Below are 7,083 nucleotides of genomic sequence, written 5' to 3' on the forward strand. Positions count from 1 at the left end.
TCCTCTCCTCCTCTTCCGCTTCTCCTATTATCCTCCTCTTACTCTCCACTTTTTACTCTCTTCCTCTTCCTCTCCTCCTCTTCCTCTTCCCATCTTCCTCTTCCCATCTTCCTCTCCACCTCTTCCTCTCCTCCACCCAGTCCCCGTTCTTCTCAAGGCATAAGATTCAGTGTTATAAAAACGACAGACACAAGTAATTCCTGTGTACCACACAAAGAGAGGGATTTATATACAGGCAATGTATGTGTGTCTATACCGTTTTCTAAGTATTGATAACACACGCATGAAATCCTATCTATTCTCCTTTGCTACATTTTATCATGTTTTTAGAAGTCTGCTTGCCTTCACTACTCCCAATTACTATCGACTGATATGTCTACCTCTATATACAGTAATTTCTTGAACCACTAAAACGAAACCCAGTGTACGCTTATATGAAAGAAACTACGCATTCTCATCTATATACTCGTACATTAAGTGCAATTAGTGATCATATTTATTAAAGATTGATCCAATCTTTTTCGTTCTACAATAATAAGCAATATGGAAGCGAAAAATACAATTTACAATAAGTGCAATTATTGATCAAATTGATTAAAGACTGCTCTAATCTTTTTCGTTCCACAATAATAAGCAATTTGGGAGAAATTTCAATTGCTTCCAATTATTAAACATATCGTGATTAGTCAGTTTCGTGAAATATACTATTCAGAGTAAAAGCTAACTATTCATTTACCCACTGTATTCTCTAACCAAGGGCAGTCATAAGGTTCAATCTTGATATATACATATTATATATATACATATATATATATATATATATATATATATATATATATATATATATATATATATACATATACATATACATATATATATATACATATATATATTTATATATATATATACATATATGTATATATACATATATACATATATATACATATATATATATACATTATATATATACATATATATACACATATATATATACATTATATATATATATATACATATATATATATATATACACATAAATATACATATATATATATATACATATATACATACATATATATATATATATATATATATATATTTTTTTTTTCAGAAAATTAAAGTTGCTGCACTATATTTACTAAATCACTTCAGTTCCTATACCAGATATAATGAAAGTGGTAGTACCGAATACACCAAATCACTTCAACTTCAGTACCAGTTATAAAAAAAAACTGTCTGTCTTTATCTATCTATTTACTTGTTCATTTATCTATTTTTGTATTAATTCATATATTCATTTCTTCGTTCATTTGTTATTTGTTTTATTTATTTTTAATTAATCTATTTATGCATCAATTAATGCATTCATTTCTTTGTTCAGTTTAAATTAGCTTTATTCGTTTTTATTCACCTTTTTCTCTATATTTTGTTCTCAATAAAGAGTTGATTTAATCTGATGAAAAAATAAAGTCCCATTCTATTTTAAAGTTATTCTATCTTATCTATCAATTGCTTTGTTTGTTCTTATGTTATTTTATTTTTCTTATTCATCTATTTATTTGTATTTTGTTCTTCACAGCGAGTTAATGTGACTTGATAAAAAAAATGAAATCCCATTTTAGTTTAAAGTGGTTCTACCGTTGTGTGTATACCAGATTTGACCTATGACACATCAAAGCTATCCAAATGTAACTTTAGTTTTTAGGCGTATTTTCAAATTTTTATCTACAATAGCTCTTTTACAATAAAAACCATTTTTGCAAAAAAAAAATTGTATATCCAACAAAATATTTATTTGGACAGTTGTGAAATTTGATGGGTCAATATTGTGTCTGTAGTGTACATGAATTTGAAAAACTAACACTGATGCGAATATAACAAGTACCGAACGGAATGGAAACGTTTTCAAACACACCTAGCATTTCACTAGCAATAACCAGTGCTTCTATCCTTGCGTATAATATCACACCGAGGAAGTGATATCATATAGCTGGTATAGCAGGTTTCAGAATGGCGACAGAATGGACAAAAAGTAATGTTTTTAAGTGATTTTTTTAGGAAGAATTATCCAAAGATAAAGAGAGAATACCAAGTGACTTGGTACGTAGAATTACTACTACATACATACATACATATACCAAAGGCTTTTTTCCCCTTACACGGGGGGGGGGGTAGCCAAAAAGAAAAAGGCATAGAAATCACTCCCACCCATTTCATTTCCCATATATTCCACTCCCCTCCACCCGCCTCCCTCCCTCTTATCTTAGCACCTCCTGGATGACGGGTCATCCCTGCATCCTGTCCACTGCCCTGGGTCAGAAGCAGTGTCGCAAGACACAGTACATTAACAGCAAGGTCGTCTTCATAAATTCGGCGACCCCCCTCTCCGTCCCCTCATGCAGGAAAGGAGAAGACGGGGAGAAATCCCTTCGGGCTGCGTCAATTTTTTTCTCATACATACTTCCTCACCCCCATCCCCCATCCCCCACCCACTCCCCCTCATGCATCACAGCCTGATCTATACACAACCCTTCTCCATTAACCCCTATCTTCTGTCCTCTCCCTTCCTTCCTCTACAGACATTAAAATGTCGAATATATAAAGCATGCACTCAGTACCCCTTACGGGGATCATGCATATATTTAGAGTCAATATTTTTAGATAATTATAGAAACAGTGACTTTACAAAATTCAAAGTGCTCGCGGTAACCATTGTTGTTGTTCTGCCGAATACACTTGTAAAAGAACATATGACATTAGGCATATATACATATATATATATATATATATATATATATATATATATGTGTGTATATACATATATGTATATATATATATATATATATATATATTTGTGTGTGTGTGTGTGTGTGTGTGTGTGTGTGTGTGTGTGTGTGTGTGTGTGTGTGTGTGTGTGTACATTATATATATATATATATATATATATATATATATATATATATATATGTGTGTGTGTGTGTGTGTGTGTGTGTGTGTGTGTGTGTGTGTGTGTGTGTGTGTGTGTGTGTGTGTGTGTGTGTGTGTGTGTGTGTGTGTGTGTGTGTGTGTGTGTGTGTGTGTGTAGGCATGCATGTTTGTTCATCCGTGCAACTAAATGTTTTCGGTAATATCCCTCTAAAAGCATCAGCTAGAACGACGACAAATTGTTTTAACGCTTTATGCTAAACACACATCCTATTTCATAGGCAAAACCAAACCCATACACAAACACAGGTACTCCATAGTACGTATACATGTATGGGTGTGTATGCAGTTGACACAAGAGCATGCCCTGTTGCATGTGCATGTATGCAATTGCACAAGTCGTTGAGCTCGAAGGGGTGCACAGATCGAGTTGAGAAGCCTTATCGGCTGTTGGTGAATCAATGTTTTCATGACAAAGTTGAAGGCTCCGTTAACCTATCGAATCGGGTCGCCACAGAGGGAGGAAGAGGGGGGAGGGGAGAGGGAGGGGGGGTTCCATAGGAAAGTGGGGGGGGGACGGGGGAAAGGAGCCATAGGAAAGTCGAGGTAGGTAGGCAGGTAGGGAGGAAGGAAAGCTAAGGAGGAAGTGGAATGGAAGGGAAGAGGGAAATAGATTGGAGTAGAGGGAAAAGGCAAGTGAGGAGAAGGGAGACGAGGAAGAGATAGAAGAGGAACATAGGAACCAGCAGTAACAGGAAAGGGATGAAATAAGAAGGTGAAAGTGGAAGACAGGGAGAAGGGTGGAAGGAAATAAAGAAGACAGAAGGGTAAGAAGGAAAAGAAGGAGAAGGAAAAGAAGAAGGAAGAGAAGGAATAAAAAGAGATAAAGGAAAGAAAGAGGAGGAAAAGGAAAATAAGGAAAAGGAGGAGGAGAATAGGGAATAGAAAGAGGAAGAGAAGAAGAACAGGAGAAAGAAAATGAGGAGAAACAGGAAAAGAAGAAGAATAGGAGGAAAAGAAAGGAGGAGGAAAAAGATAAAAAGGAAGAGAACACGGAAAAGAAAAAGAGGGAAGGCAAGTGTAAGGAGGAGAAGAGAGAGACGGGTAATCAGGAGAAAAAGGAAAAGAGGAGAAGGAAAAGAAGGAGGACAAGGGAGAGAACAAGAAGGCGGAAAATAAAGAGGAAAAGAAGATAGCAGGAAGGGAGAAAATAAACGAAGAGGAGAAAGAAAAGAGAGAGAGAGAGAGAGAGAGAGAAGGTCAAGGAATGAAAGAGAAAAAAAGAGGAAAAAGAGGAGAAAGGAGAGGACAAGACGGAGAATAAAGAAAAAGAGAAAAATGAGAAAGAAAAAAAAAGAGGAAGGAGAGGTAGGGGAAGAAGAGGGAGAAGGACGAGGAGGGGAAAGATGAAAAAGAGGAGAAGGAAAAGGAGGACGACATGGAACAGGACGAGAAAACGGAAAATAAAGAGGAAGAGAAAAAGGAAAAAGAGGGAAAAAGAAAGGAAGTGGAGGAAGAAGAAGGAAAGGGTGAGAAAGGAAGAGATGGAGAGAGAGAGGAGTAGGAGAGGAAGTAGTAGAAGAAGTAGTAAGTAATATAGAAGGAGATGGAAAGGGAAGAAAAGTCCTGATGGGAGAACGTGAATACTGAAGGAGACAAGAGAAAAGGAGATGAAAAAATAAGGAGAAGGAGGAAGTGCAGAAGGTACAAGAAGAGGTGAAGGAGGGAAAGGAAGAGAAGGAAGAGGAGGTGGAGGAGGGAAAGGAAGAGGAGGTGGAGGAGGGAAAGGAAGAGGAGGTGGAGGAGGGAAAGGAAGAGGAGGTGGAGGAGGGGAAGAAAGAGGAGGTGGAGGAGGGAAAGGAAGAGGAGGTGGAGGAGGGAAAGGAAGAGGAGGTGGAGGAGGGAAAGAAAGAGGAGGTGGAGGAGGGGAAGAAAGAGGAGGTGGAGGAGGGAAAGGAAGAGGAGGTGGAGGAGGGAAAGGAAGAGGAGGTGGAGGAGGGAAAGGAAGAGGAGGTGGAGGAGGGGAAGAAAGAGGAGGTGGAGGAGGGAAAGGAAGAGGAGGTGGAGGAGGGAAAGAAAGAGGAGGTGGAGGAGGGAAAGGAAGAGGAGGTGGAGGAGGGAAAGGAAGAGGAGGTGGAGGAGGGAAAGGAAGAGGAGGTGGAGGAGGGAAAGGAAGAGGAGGTGGAGGAGGGAAAGGAAGAGGAGGAGGAGGAGGGAAAGGAAGAGGAGGTGGAGGAGGGAAAGGAAGAGGAGGTGGAGGAGGGAAAGGAAGAGGAGGTGGAGAAGGGAAAGGAGGAGGAGGGGAAGAAAGAGGAGGTGGAGGAGGCAAAGGAAGAGGAGGTGGAGGAGGGGAAGGAAGAGGAGGTGGAGGAGGGAAAGGAAGAGGAGGTGGAGGAGGGAAAGGAAGAGGAGGTGGAGTAGGGAAAGAAAGAGGAGGTGGAGGAGGGAAAGGAAGAGGAGGTGGAGGAGGGGAAGGAAGAGGAGGTGGAGGAGGGAAAGGAAGAGGAGGTGGAGGAGGGAAAGGAAGAGGAGGTGGAGGAGGGAAAGGAAGAGGAAGAGGAGGTGGAGGAGGGAAAGAAAGAGGAGGTGGAGGAGGGGAAGAAAGAGGAGGTGGAGGAGGGAAAGGAAGAGGAGGTGGAGGAGGGAAAGGAAGAGGAGGTGGAGGAGGGAAAGGAAGAGGAGGTGGAGAAGGGAAAGAAGGAGGAGGGAAAGAAAGAGGAGGTGGAGTAGGGAAAGGAAGAGGAGGTGGAGGAGGGAAAGAAAGAGGAGGTGGAGGAGGGAAAGGAAGAGGAGGTGGAGGAGGGAAAGAAAGAGGAGGTGGAGGAGGGGAAGAAAGAGGAGGTGGAGGAGGGAAAGGAAAGGAGGTGGAGGAGGGAAAGGAAGAGGAGGTGGAGGAGGGAAAGGAAGAGGAGGTGGAAAAAATGGCCATTCAGGATCGAGGAAGAGTGATCATCTCCCCACTGGAACTGGTGTACAAGCCGACTCGTCTCCACATAGAACCATTCTTGCCCTTGCCACGACCAAGTGCAGAGACATAGAAGAGAATAACCACCAAAACCACTAAACAAGCCAAACAAGCCGAACAAGCCAAAATCTAGATCTGGCAAAGATAAAAAAATACAGTGAGGTCAACACAGTTCTTCGGAAAGAGTCTAAGATGAACCTGAGATGTAATAAGAATACCTTGAAGGGAATGATAATTTTAGACTTATGTTTCAAATTCAACAAAATATGCATATGTACACAGAAGACACACAGATATGTATACTATATATATATATATATATATATACATATATATAGGTATTATATATATATACATATATATATATATATACATATATATATATATATATATATATATGTGTGTGTGTGTGTGTGTGTGTGTGTGTGTGTGTGTGTGTGTGTGTGTGTGTGTGTGTGTGTGTGTGTGTGTGTGTGTGTGTGTGTGTGTGTGTGTGTGTGTGTGTGTGTGTGTGTGTGCGTGCGCGTGGAGAGAAACAGAAACAGAACAGGTAGAAAAGAGAGAACTGTGTAATGGAACAGGACCGTTGACCAAGGTCAGGCGTGTGCGACAAGGTTTTCGTAAGAGTAGGTAAGATAAAAAGATAAACAAGAAGAGAGAAAGAGAGTGAGAGAAGACAGGGACAGAATAAAGGAAATGGAAATACAGGAGCGGTATTGGCTACGGAAGGAAATATAATGAATGGAATAAAAAACGTGCAAAGAAGAAAGAACGAAGAGAAAGGTAAAGAGTAAAGAGAAGAGGAAATGGAAAAAAAAGATAAAGAGGAATAAAAATGGAATAGGAAGAAGCAGAGAAATGGGACTTTGTAAAAAAAAAATAGTGAAATAGGATAAGGTTGCATGAGATAAAAAAAAGGGAAGGGGAAAGGGGGAGAAATTTTTAGATGGAGAGGAAGAGAAATATGTAGATGAAGAAGAAAAATATGATGAGGAATAGACAAGAATGATGGAGCATAGCTGTGAAATATTAGAATGGATATTCGAAAATTGCAAGGTAGAGTGAGGGAAACAGGTGTGGATACATATTTGGAATCTGAAAGGGTGTGATTTTGTGACGGATCAAGAATAAACGAAGGCGAGAATTGTGAGTTGGGAGTTGAGATTTTTGGGGATTAAAAATAGGAACTGGAA

Source organism: Oratosquilla oratoria, chromosome 5, assembly GCF_046742065.1.
Source record: "Oratosquilla oratoria isolate Oo_2021 chromosome 5, ASM4674206v1, whole genome shotgun sequence".
Taxonomy (NCBI): domain Eukaryota; kingdom Metazoa; phylum Arthropoda; class Malacostraca; order Stomatopoda; family Squillidae; genus Oratosquilla; species Oratosquilla oratoria.